The sequence below is a fragment of the Sminthopsis crassicaudata genome, chromosome 4 (genome assembly GCF_048593235.1).
Source record: "Sminthopsis crassicaudata isolate SCR6 chromosome 4, ASM4859323v1, whole genome shotgun sequence".
NCBI lineage: Eukaryota > Metazoa > Chordata > Mammalia > Dasyuromorphia > Dasyuridae > Sminthopsis > Sminthopsis crassicaudata.
Genome location: NC_133620.1, coordinates 192443572 through 192456353, shown reverse-complemented (window position 1 = coordinate 192456353; position 12782 = coordinate 192443572). Strand labels below are relative to the sequence as shown.

The 12782-nt window shown below is 41.2% G+C and overlaps 1 protein-coding gene across 4 annotated transcripts in view; it reads right to left on the bottom strand.

The window, feature by feature from the left end:
- Positions 1–9363, bottom strand: part of FYN (FYN proto-oncogene, Src family tyrosine kinase) — a 267134-nt gene extending 257771 nt beyond the window's left edge. For 3 of the 4 annotated variants that reach the window (XM_074310084.1, XM_074310089.1, XM_074310090.1), the window contains exon 1: positions 9266–9362. The gene's annotated coding sequence lies outside the window, so the exon portion shown is untranslated. Of the gene's footprint in view, positions 1–9265 lie in introns of all 4 variants that reach the window. The other variant, XM_074310085.1, reaches the window with a different exon arrangement.
- Between the last annotated feature and the right edge of the window lie 3419 nt (positions 9364–12782).

The window sequence follows — 12782 nt, the reverse complement described above, 5'->3', positions numbered from 1 at the left end:
TGTGTGACCCTGGGCAAGTCACTTAACCCCAGCCTCAGGGAAAAAACAACAAAAAAAAAATATTAACTGATTATTTTGTGCTATAATTACAGTAACAATAGTTCATATTTAAGTAGCCTTTAAGGCTCACAAAGCACTTTTCTCATGCAACCATATGATACAGGGCTTGCCATTTTGGAGATCCCTATTCTAAACATGAGAAAACAAACAAAAAAATTTAACTCCGTAGTAACTTAAGTAAGCTGCCTATGATCACAGAGCTACTAATTGTAAGGGCAACAACTCAGACCAAGGTCTGAGAACTCCAGTACAATGTTCTTTCCATGTTGCCATGTAGCACAAATACTATGCTGAGTGCTACCCTGTCCTCAAGGAGTTTACAATCTAGTGAGAGAAAATAAATATATAACAATAATAATGGTCTATTTTTATACAGTTTTGAAAAAGCATTTTAATAAGTCATCATGTAGTACTTAAAAATATGTACTTTTCTCACAACAAGCCTATGAGGGTAGGTCCAGCAAATATTCCTCTCTACATTTTATAGATACGGAAATGAAGATTTATAAAGGTTGCCCAAAGTTACAGTGTTAGAGCTTGGACTTACTTATATCCTTATCTTCTAGTCCCAAATCAATGAGTTTTTCACTATATCCTAATTATATTATAATAAAAATCAAAACACAAAGGAAAAGTATAAATAAACTTCTTGAAGAGATATGAGGAAGGAACAATTCCTTTTGACTAAAAGATCAAGGAAAGCTTCATAGATGAGGAGACATCTAAGACCTAGAAGATTTCAACAGTTAGAAAGGGAGGAAGTTCATTCCACACATAATGGAAAAGTGAATTTTGCCCTGCTATTTATTCATCAATTCAGACAACAGATAACATTGATCTTTGCATCTCCTAGAATAATATCTTGCTTAGCATAGGTGTCTTAAAATATGTACCAAATGAATGAATGAATTTGTTCAGTCAATTATCTGGGAATAAAATTTAAAAAAAACAACAACAAATTCATAGTCCTTTTCTAGCATACTGCCGCCAAAACAGATACTATATCCAAGTAAATTGCCAGTATTTAATTGCCTTTTCATTTAATTCTAATTGGGCAAAATTTCATAGGATTACATATCCAATAAATTTTTCTGGTGATTGCAGGAAGAGATGTGCCATTGGTTTGAAAATGAGGAAAGAGAGCTGGTTCATTTTTACTTGCTACCAAAGCCCTATTTTTCAGTAAAGCAGATAACTTCCTTATGCAGCATCATGGAAAGCTTCCTATTTCTACCTATCTCAAGAATGAAAGTTGTGAAGAAAATGAAAGTGATTGAATTAATCAAATAAAACCCCATCAGCAAATTCAAAAGGGGCAGCTACTTAGAAACCTTTTTAAAACAGAAGTTGAGATCTTTCTAGGATGAATTTGTGGTCTATCCCCTCTTCCCTTCTGGCTTTGCATCTCTGTCTCTGTCTCCGTCTCTCTCAACTCTTCCTCCCCTGGCCCTCCCGATATTTTTTCCCCTCTTTACTAACTGGGATTACTAGCTGAAGTTCCAAAAACATTAACTTTCCCTTTATTTCTTTTCTTTTCAAAGTTGCCCTCTGCTCCTTTGAGTCCAGGGCTTACACAGCCAACCTTAATAGTACAAACATGGCTGCAAACCCATCACATCAAAGCTGCAAATAATGCCAAAAAAAGACAGCTAAATAATGCCCTTGAAATACTAAAATTATTGACCTTTTCCACCTTGGGGAGAGTCAGTGGACAACCCTAAGGCCCTCTCTTCCTTATGTCAAATGGAGGTTTTTTTTTACTCTTACACCAAAATATGGTATGATATAGTATGGTATGATAAATTATTTTGCCATTAAGGAGAGAAGCTTTATATTACAGTTAGAAAGGGCTTCTAGCTCAGGGGGAAAATGGAAAATATGATAGGGCACTATCCAAATGTGCAGGCTAAGAGGACATGGGTAAAGCCTCCACATCCTCTTCTATGAGGAACTGATACATCACCAGTTGTGGAACTAGGTGGTTTGGGTGGATAGTGCCCTAATTTTGGAGTTTGGGAGACCAAAGTTAACATTCCATTTCAGGATATTAGTAGCTGTGTGATTCTGGATAAGTCACTTAATATTCCTTCCTGTTCCTAGCTCCAAGCTGAATTTCCTCATTCCTAAAATGGAAATAATAATAGCAGATACTTCACAGTGTTCTGATAAGGATAAAATGAGATTGTTTATTAAAGTTCTTTTCAAAAATCAGAACTCTGGTACTAGCTATGTGACCTGGACTGAATCTCTCTGTGCATCTAATCTGTAAAATGAAGCAGTTAAGATTCAAGTCAAGACCTCTACAATCCCTTTCAGCACTAAATCTCCGATCCTATGGCCACCAATCTTTTCTTCCACTTCTCTCTCCCTCTTCTCTTCTAAAACGGGAGATAATGACAGGACCTTGAATGGGAGCACAAATAATCCAAGACTTCCTAGTACTAAACAGAGACCATAATGTTTCTCTTATATTTAGCATTTATTGCTTTTTTCTATCTCTTCCTGAGGACTGCCTTAAGTATAAAAAGCCACAGATATAATACTTTAATTTTCATGTTTTGTTTCTGGTTATATGGTAAATAGCATACTGATTGGTGCTTCAAAAACCTTCCAAGTAGGTACCAAACCATACTCTGTAATGAGAAGACAGGATAGAATGGTGGGATTGGCTTTGAAGTTGGAGAAGCAAGGTTCAAAACTGAGGTTACTTGATACCTCTGTGACCTTGGATAAACTATTTAACCTCAGTAAGTCTAATTTTCCACATCTCTAAAAGTTGGGGGTGGGGAGACAAAAGAGCTAAATGATTTCCAAGAGCAAAGAGCCAATCAAAGATCTATGATCCTATGAAAATGCAACCTAATTCTAAAACTTAGTGAAGGGAATGGGTAAAGAGTTCTCATCCAAAGATTATGTTGTAGTAAGATACAAACATTGTTAAAGTTTCATGAGGCAGAGGACATTATCTTTTCTTCCCACATTTTTATTAGACCATAAATCCAGTTCAATTTAGCTTTTTTGGATTACTCTGTTCTAATCAAATTCTGTGTCATTTAATCCAAAGATCTTCTTGTACTATGTACCACCCAAGACAGTTTGAATAGAATTACTGAGGCACTTATTTATTCTGGTTGTTAAAGAATTATCAGATTTAATAAATTAGCACCTCTGACACCATGATTCCTTCCCCCAACTACTATATTCACTAAGACACTGCAAACTATTTTCTTGCATAAGAGTCACCTGCAGTACTTAATGGGGGGAAGGGAAAGAGAAGGGAACAGAGGGAGATGGCAGAAGCACAATTTATACTTTTACTGTATCTGCAGTATTAATTCCATGTTCATAAGAAGTCCAAAAAGCCAAACCTAATCAATTCACATTGAAACAAAATTAATACTAATTATTACTTGACTGAAAGGATTATTCTTTAAACTGCTTACAAACATTTGCCTCCCCTTTTCTCTCCTCCCATGTTTTCATTTCCAAGAATTCTTAGATTTCTTAAAATTAGTGTCCTTCTCCCATGTCATTTCACACCCTATACCTTAAAAATTACTTTCCCACCTTTTATAAAAGATCATTATCCCCAATTCATTCACTCACTCTTATTGTCCCAAACTATTGCTTAGGCAAAATAAACAAAAATTCTCTTAATGATACACTTGCCTCCATCAGTCATGTCTCTTCTCTAACCTTTTCTTTGCAAAGACCAGTTTCTTCTAATCTTTCAGTCTCTGCTTGTTCATTCTTAAAGATTACATATTGTTATCCTAGAGGGGACCATAAAACTCAGGAGAAACTCTCCAGTAATACCTATAAATAGGCAAAAGATTTTAAAATTATGTAAGACAATTCATAATATTAATATGTCACTTTAAATATACTATTCATAGTATGGATGGCCAAAAAGACTCTGCTAGAGAATAATTCAGGGTGATTCCCTAACCATTGGCAGCATATTCTTCTACCTCCAATAATGTTTGCTAATTACCTCCTTGAGGATGAGGAGCCTGAATAATTTTGTTTTTCAATCGATCTAGAATACAAGGACATAAACAGTTAGGGCAACAAAGACAGGCTTTGTAAAGGAGGTGGGCTGTCTTAAAAAGGATGTCAGGAATTTCGTGAAGAAGTCAAGAGAGAAAGCACTACAAGCATGAGACAGCACTGCAAAGGACCAGGGATGGGTGATGGCATGACATGTTTAATGAACAGCAAAGAAGTCAGAATGGCAGGACTGTAGAGTTATAGAAGGGAGGAGCATGTCAAGAAAGATGGGTCTGTTATCGAGGAGAGGAGAAGTGATTTGGGCCTGAACTAGGTCAATGATTGTGTGACTGGACAGAAGGGAAAACATGTGAAAAATGTGCAGATAGAAACCACATGATCAGACAACTTACTAGGGAGAAAGGAGTTGAAGGTGTCAAAGATGAGTACTATGTTGAGGCCCTTGGGAATGACAGTAAAGTTGGAAAGAACTCACCTGAGAGCCTAAAAGGCATCCAGTTTGAAATATCCCATAGGCAGAACTAACAAAGTGCTTTGCACCGTAAGTTTACTAAATGTTTTTTTTTTTTTTTTTAATTTAACTGGTAGCAATGCAAACTTGTCAAGTTACATTAGACTAGAACTAAGCAAAATAAACAATCTACTGCCTGGATTACAACCAGTGCAACTATGCTTTAGTTTCATGAATGAGTTAGTACTCAGTGTCTATATACTTTATATATGCTCTTAGTGAGTTAAGTATTTTGTTTATTATCCTTATTTCAATTCTGCTTTGTCATATAAGTAGGAATGGTTTGTAGGACTTGAGCAGAGGACAAAGCATCAAAAAGCATCTTCTATTATAGATGAACCAGTTTACATATATTCATTTATATGTAATATATATTCATTACTTAGCTAATTTAACAATTAGCATGAGACATGAAGGTAATATAGCCCTTAACCTCCAGGGGTGGGAGCTGGGAACTGGCAGCTAATATTGCTGGGGAAAACAAAATACACACAAAGATGAATATAATAAAAGTTTGAATATGATATATACATGATATCACTTCAAAATGATGAGCTATAAGGAAGGATGGAGGAGTAAGGGAGATCAGAGAAGGGTTAATTGAGGAGGGAGGCCTTGAGGAGCAGGGTCTTGAAGTTTGGATGTACAAATCAATAAGTGGAGCTAGAGCATGAAGATGGAAAATCAGACATAGGCTCAAAGAGTAGGCTGGAGTCAAATTAGATTTTTAAAATAAGTATAAAAATGTTTCTTCAGGTCAATCAAAAATATCAAAATAAAATGTAAAATATTTTCTAAATATGAAAACTATGTCTTTGGTTTATAATAGCTATTATTGTTATATCAAAATAGACATGTATTTTTGTGGGAAATATAATTCAATAGAGTCCACCTGACTAATTAAATAGTTTTTATTTTAATCAAATTATCCCCAACAGGATACAAAAAGAGTTCTCTGTTTTGTGGGTCATATGAGGAAATGAACTGCTGGCACCTACTTGTTTGGTCTTCCCACTAGTAAAGCAATTTTCCACTAGTCTTGTTGCCATTAAATACTAGAGAAATAGAGTACTGAAGTAGAAAAAAAGACTACAGTGACTACTCCTGATTCTTCAAAATGGAAAAAAAAAAAAATAGCTAGCCCTTTGGAATAAGAAGGAGAATATTTTTTTTACTTCAGTCTCACCAGATGGTAGATAGACTTCATCATCAATTTTGGCCTAAAAAAGATTCAAGGTGCTCCTCCCCACCCGACGTCTGCTGCTAGACTGACAGCATACTACCCTGGGGCTCCAACCCATATAATTTGGCACCACAAACTGAATAGAGGCCCTTTCCTTATGTTGACTGATCCTACTTCAATCTGCTTGTCGGTCTTGACATGCTTTCAAAGCATTGTGACCTCGAAGCATTGAAATATGTCTTAGCAGCCCATCTGGAAGTTCTCTGCTCAAAACTATACAAAATAATTGAAATCTGATGCCATTCAGTGCCAAATAAGGGAGGGAGCATGTAATATAAAAGGCCCCCTGGGTGCTGGTCACAACTCCATCACTAACAAAGCTGTATGACCTCAGTTGTGTCACCTCAAGAACTCAGTTGCCTTATCTGTAAAATGAGAGGGTTGGCTTAGATGACCTGTAAGTTTCCCTTCCCTGATTTACTAAAGACCTTGCTGAGAGAAATTCAGCTAAGAGTAAAGAGAGGAATGAAAGAAGGTGAAGAGAGGGTAGAGACAATTTCTTGTATTTCATGAACTTACTATTAAATAAGAACTGGATGATTTTGAACATGTAAAAAGAGTTCACTTCAAGAAGCCACAAAGAAATGTTCAAAGACAGGAACAGAAATGCCATGATGAGCAGCTTCAGAATCTAAAGTATAGGGGTTTTGTTCAAATTCTACTTTGCCCATGAAGTCACTTCTGGTTAGACAACAGAGTTTAAATTTAATGCTCACTGACTGCCCATCTAGAGTCTAGAAACAAACCATGCTTTGTTTTCAGAAGTAACCCCATTAACCACATTACTTTTTCCAAATAAAAAGTTCTCACAATGAAAGCCTTCTAAAATTCCAACATGCACGGATGGGATTTCTATTCTAACAAAGCTTTTTATTAAAAAAAAAAAAAAAAAAAAAAAAAAAAGGTCTTAAATTTAAGAATTAACAGGAGATAGTCCCCACATCTGTATTGGTTTGGTACTAGGCTCTTAATATTCAAGTTTAGTCTTTATGAACTTGTCATGCAATGCACAAGAAACTAAGCACCCAACTTTACATAAATGAATTTTCCTCCTAGATCAGGAGTATCTGTCTGTCAGTCTCTCTCTCTCTCTCTCTCTCTCACACACACACACACACACACACACACACACACACACACACACACAAACACACACACCCCTCCACCCCCAACCCCATACAGAGACACACTGAGATTCTTCACATTTTCAATCATGAAGTTCCCTTTGACAATGTGGTAATGCCACGGACCTCCTGTCTCAGAATAATTACTAAATTATTAAATGTCTAAAATAAAATATATTGCATCACAAATAAAATCAATTTTATTGAAATAATTATCAAAGGATTTTTTTTTAAAGTCCATAGATCCGTGATGAAGAACTCCTTTTCTAGAGGGTATCATGAGAAAGATGGTTCAGTAGACAGAAGACTACATAGGAACTTCTACAGTTTTCAACTCATTCCCACCCCACCCCAGCTTTTAGATAGTTAACAAAAACCACTTCCTCTGAGAGTTTGGAGCCCAACAATCTTCACCTGAATAATGGGGCAGGATCTAGGGGTGAAAGGATGACAATATAAAGAGTAGAAAATACACTAGAGGGGGAAGGAAGGATGTGGGAGTAAAAAAGGCTAGACAGAGGCAGGAAAGGAACCAGGTTTCCACAAGTATTTCCAGAGGCACACATCTTGTAATTTACGCTCCTTCACAATGGCTCTGAGCACTTAAATACAAAACTACACCAGCATCCACAGAGCAAATACTAAAAACGGTTCCATAACAAAAGACTCTGCTTATACTTGAAAGAAATGAAATGAAGTCTTTCTGGAGGCTTAATTCTCTCTCCTTCAGTTCCCTCCCCTATCACTAAGAAATGGATCAACCCATTAATTTCATTCTCTGATTCATAAGTAAACTACTGCTTCACACACCGACAGAGCCTTAACTCCGGCCCCAGCATCCTCCCTACAAAACGAAGGAGCCAGGAAAGAAGCCATCTGAAACAGACATGCAACTTCTCTAAGCCGCGGAACCCTTAAATGCACCACAAACACAACCCCCTACACAACCCTAACAGCAACAAAAGCATGAGAACGGTCCACGTCCAGATCACCCACAGTTCCCAGGACAGCGCTAAATGTTGGCGCCCACCAACTAGCATTTGGTGCCCTTTTATCTTTCCCCCAAATGTGGCAGGAAGGAGGGATGGGAGAAGATCTACTGCTTCTTCTGAAAGGGAAGCCCCGGGGGACCCCATCATCCTTGGGTACTTTGTGTATCTCTTCTAGGAACTGAAAGGGGCCTTTGTGTGTCACACACACACACACACACACACACACACACACACACACACACACACACACACACACACACACACACACACACACACACGGCCTGTGAGATTTGAGGGAAAGAAGAGGGAGGATACTTTGTTATTGCCCCCACCCCCTTCCCCTCTTCCTTTTTGCAGTTAGTCACAGCAAATAAACGCCCTGTGAGGAGTCTTAGTTGCCTCTTTCTGGCTCACTACCCTCAGCCTGTGGGCTTAGAGATAAGAGAAAGGAGGAGACAAAAAACAGCAAATGATCTGGGGAACTAGAGAGGAAGCACAGGAGGGGTGGGGAGGAAAAGGAGGAGAGGGGCGTGAGGGCGAGGTAGAGGAGCAGGAGAAAAAGCCAAAAGGGAGCAGAAAGGAGGGGGGGGGCAAAGGGGAAGGGAAATTGGGGGCAGGGAGAGAGGAGTGGAGGGGAAGATGGGGGAAGTAGCTCAGGGAGGTGATGGAAGCGGGCAGGAGGATGGGAATGGGAAAGCGTCAGCTACTGGGACCGCGAGAGGATGGAAAGGTGGAGGAGTAGGCTGGGGGGGCGGGGTGAGAAGGGTAGCAACATGGGGCCAAGCCCCGGCTTACTGGGAATCATCAATTATTAAATGATTACATCATCCCTGTCATTATAACAGCACACACCGCCGGGTCCCCCGGGGTGGGGGTGGGGGGCTCCGCCAGGAAGGCAGGGGCGGAACCCACTTCTCCCTCCGGAGCCCGTCCCCAGAACCAGTCCAGTCGTACCCGGGGTGGGGGCGACGGCAGGAAGCAAAGGAAGGACGGGGCGGAGGGGGCCTGCCGGCCCCGTTTTCCCCAGTGACTGTGTGCCGCCGCGCTCAGGCGGCTGCAGGGAAGCCCATGCCGCGCGCAATCGGCGCTTATTAATAAGAGTCAGGACACGGAGAATGCTCGGAGCCGCCGCGAGCGCGCTAGTGGGTCAGCAGCCGCAGACTGCGGGAGCAGCAGCGCAGCGCCAGACCCCGGCTGGAGGAGGTGCAAGGAGTCCGCTAATGGAGAGGAGACAGCCCAACGCAGGGTGCCGGCAGCGGCGGCTGCAGCAGCAGCATCCTCTCCTCCGCCCCCCCCCCCCCCCAGCCGCCTCCCGCCCGCTTACCTGAGGCTCGGAGCCCCATTCACATGGTCTTCTCCCCGCCCTCCCTGTGCGGCGGCGGCAGCTCCGGCTCCGGCTCCTCCTCTGCAGGCTCCCGAGGAGGCAGGCGAGGGACGCTTCCGAGGGGGCGGGCGCGGGAGCGGCAGAAGCGGCAGAAGCGGGAGGAGGACAGCTCCAGGGTCTCCCCCAGCCCAGGGCGGCCGGCTCCCTCCGGGTAGAGCGGCTGCTCAGGGAGGCGGCGGCTTTTGTGCCGGAGCTCCGCAAACCACCCCCACCACCCAGGGGTGGGTGTCGGGAGCTAGGCGCAGCGCCGCCCCGGCTGGCAAGGGAAGGAGGGGGCTCTGAGGGGCCGTGGCCTCCCCTGTCCTCGCGCGGCGGGCGGATCTCGGGCTGCTTCTCGGCACAGCACTCCCTCCTCCTCCTTCTCGTCCTCCTCCTTTTCCTCCTCCTTTTCTTCTTCCTCCTCCTTCTCCTCTTCCTCTTACACCTCCTCTTCCTTCACCCCCTCCTTCTCCTTCTTCTCCTTCTCCCTCTCCTCCTCTTCCTCCTTCTCCTCCTCCTCCCCCTCCTCCCAGCCCCGCTCCTGACAGATGGCGCAACTGCAACTACGCCGCGGCTGCTCTCCCGGCTTGGCTACTCCCCCTGATGCTCCGGCCCCTCCAGCTTGGGGAAGGGAGAGAAAGAGAAAGGGAGGGGAAGGGCGGAGAAAGAGGGAGGAGCTCATCTCGAAGAGCGGCAGGCCCTCTGCGTCTATCACAGAAGCGCTAGCCTCCAAGAACAGTCCTCATTGGCCCCTACCGTGGGGGCGGGGGCAGGAGTGGGTGGGTCCGGGAGTTGCTTGTGCTTCACTGTATCACTGGGCATCCCGACGGGGAGGAGGATTTGAGTTCTCTGAGTGGGGTGTGTGAGCAAAGAGGCTTCTGGAGAATTTCTTTTTTCTCCTGAAAAAATTGAGGAGCGGGTAGGGTGCATTGTAGTTAGTGAAGTCTTCGAGGGTTTCAAGAATTTCTTTTTTTGGTTCCTCAATACTTCTTTCAGTAGTTTTAGCGTCTCCCCATCCCCCTTCACTCTTAAAACCATGGAAACCAGTTTGACAAAAGTAGCGTCTTGCCCTTCTGCTGTTTCAGTGTTTGAGATGTGAGAGGCATTAGGGAGGTGAGCGCAGCGTTCTGCAAAATTTCTGCTCTGAGGGGAGGGGAGAGTGTCCCCAAGACAGAAACCTATGGGGAAAACTATAAATAGAGAAAGAGTCAAAAGCAGAACTTTTTTCTTCTAGAAAAGGTTCCTCCACCCCCAAAGTGGTCAAGCCTGGTTATGATTAGATTCAGAGCTTCATGGAAAGAAGAGATATTCAAGTGTGTGCATCCCATAATCACGGGGTAGAAGCTTATGTTTGCACATTTTTTCAAAATCATGTGTAATAGTAGCCGGGGTTTGTCTCTCGAAATGTTGCCTTTGGTTTCGGATGACATTCAAGCTTCCCACTCCTTTGCCCTCCGCAGCATGTTCTGTAGTTCAGATTTTTTTTTTCTTTGATTAAATGATAGCCAGTGTTGTGTATATTTGGGGGTATCTTTTTTTTTTTCTTTTCTGACGAGGATGTAATCTACATGAGAAGGAAAACTTTGCCTTCCTCATTTTCTTTCTAGTTGATTACCGTTTACTTTAAAGGCTTACTTATAATTCATTACTTTAATAACAACAAATTGTTTTTTTTTCTAAATTTATTATTATTTTTTATTAAAGCTTTTTTTTACAAAACATTTGCATAGGCAGTTTTTCAACATTGACCCTTGCAAAACCTTCTGTTCCAACTTTTCCCCTCCTTCCCTCCACCCCCTCCTCTAGATGGCAGGTAATCCAATTCATGTTAAATACAATACGTATATGTATACATATTTATACAGTTATCTCTTGTAAACACTTCTAATGAGAAAGACTGAAGCTGAATAAAAAATTTGACATTCAAACACAAAATTCAAGAGAAGCATAAAAAAGGCAAGCACAAAGGAGAAATCATAAGAAACTCAATAAAATCAAATTGCATACATTCCAAATGGGAAGACAATATAAGGGGGCAGCTAGGAGGCGCAGTGGATAGAGCACCAGCCCTGAATTCAGGAGGACCCGAGTTCAAATGTGACTTCAGATACTTAACACTTCCTAGCTGTGTGTGACCCTAGACAAGTCACTTAACACCAGCCTCCAAAAAAAAAAAAAAAAAAAAAAAAGATAATACAAGTAATCACTAATAACTTTATTGTTATCAGGGCAATTAGATACCTTCTACATAGACAAAATGCATAGATATGAGCTGATTATGAAGAGATCACCCCCCAAAAAAATGGAGTGAGAAAGAGGGATTCACTTGGTGAAGGGGACAAATTGTTCTTAACGTTTTTGTTCGAGGAAGCCACTCCCCTCTCCAAATAAACTTAAATTCCTAATGATACAACTCAAAGAGAAAGGGGGAAAAAATGCATCTCAATTATTACTAAGTCTGCCTTCTCTGGACCAGATTTAGTTGATTTACAATAGAGAAAAATGGATCTACATTCTTACCACATAAAGATGTCAAAGTGTTAGAGCTGGAAGGGATGAATGACTTGCCCAAGATCACTAAGTAAGTGAGTGGCAGAAGTCTTCTGACTCCAATATGTATCTCCTCTTCTTTTATAAAAACAAATCAGAAGACAATAGTGTCCCTATCTGGCACTTTCATTCGACCCTTTTAAAAATACCTACAAGAAGAAAATATACAAGTCCCTTCAGATCCCCTTTAATGCTTGTGCTTTCCCTTTGAGATTGTCATCAGTTTGTGCTCTACATATTTTGTTTCCTAAGAGTTGTTATGCAGTCCTGTCAGACCCTTCATGATCCCATTTGGGGTTTTCTTAGCAAAGATAATGGAGTAGTGCCCAGTTAATTTTTTTTGATCAGGCAATCAAAGGTTAAATCATTTGTCCAGGATCATACAACTAATGAGTGTCTGAGTCTGGATTTGAACTCAAGTTTTCCCTACTCTAGGCCCACTGCTTCTGATTCAGCCATCAGCTGCCTGTTATTTGTTATTTGTCTTCCCAATTATTATTTGTTATTTGTATGTTGTCTTCCCAATTAAATTATGATCTTTTTGAAAACAGGGACTATTCAACAGTAGATGATTCAAATCAGTTCTAATTGTTCAGTGATGAAGAGAGCCATCTACACCCAGAGAGAGGATCGTGGGACCTGAGTGTGGTTCACAACATAGCATTTTCACTCTTTTTGTTGTCGTTTGCTTGCATTTTATTTTGCTTCTCTTTTTTTTTTCTTGTGTGGCAAGATAATTGTATAAATAAGTATGCCTATATTGGATTTAACATATATTTCTACCATGTTTAACATATATTGGACTACTTGCCATCTAGGGAAAAGCATGGGAGAAGGGGGGGGGGATTGGAACACAGGGTTTTTCAAGGGTTAATATTGAAGAATTGTCTATGCATATGTTTTGAAAAATAAAGTTTTAATTAAATAA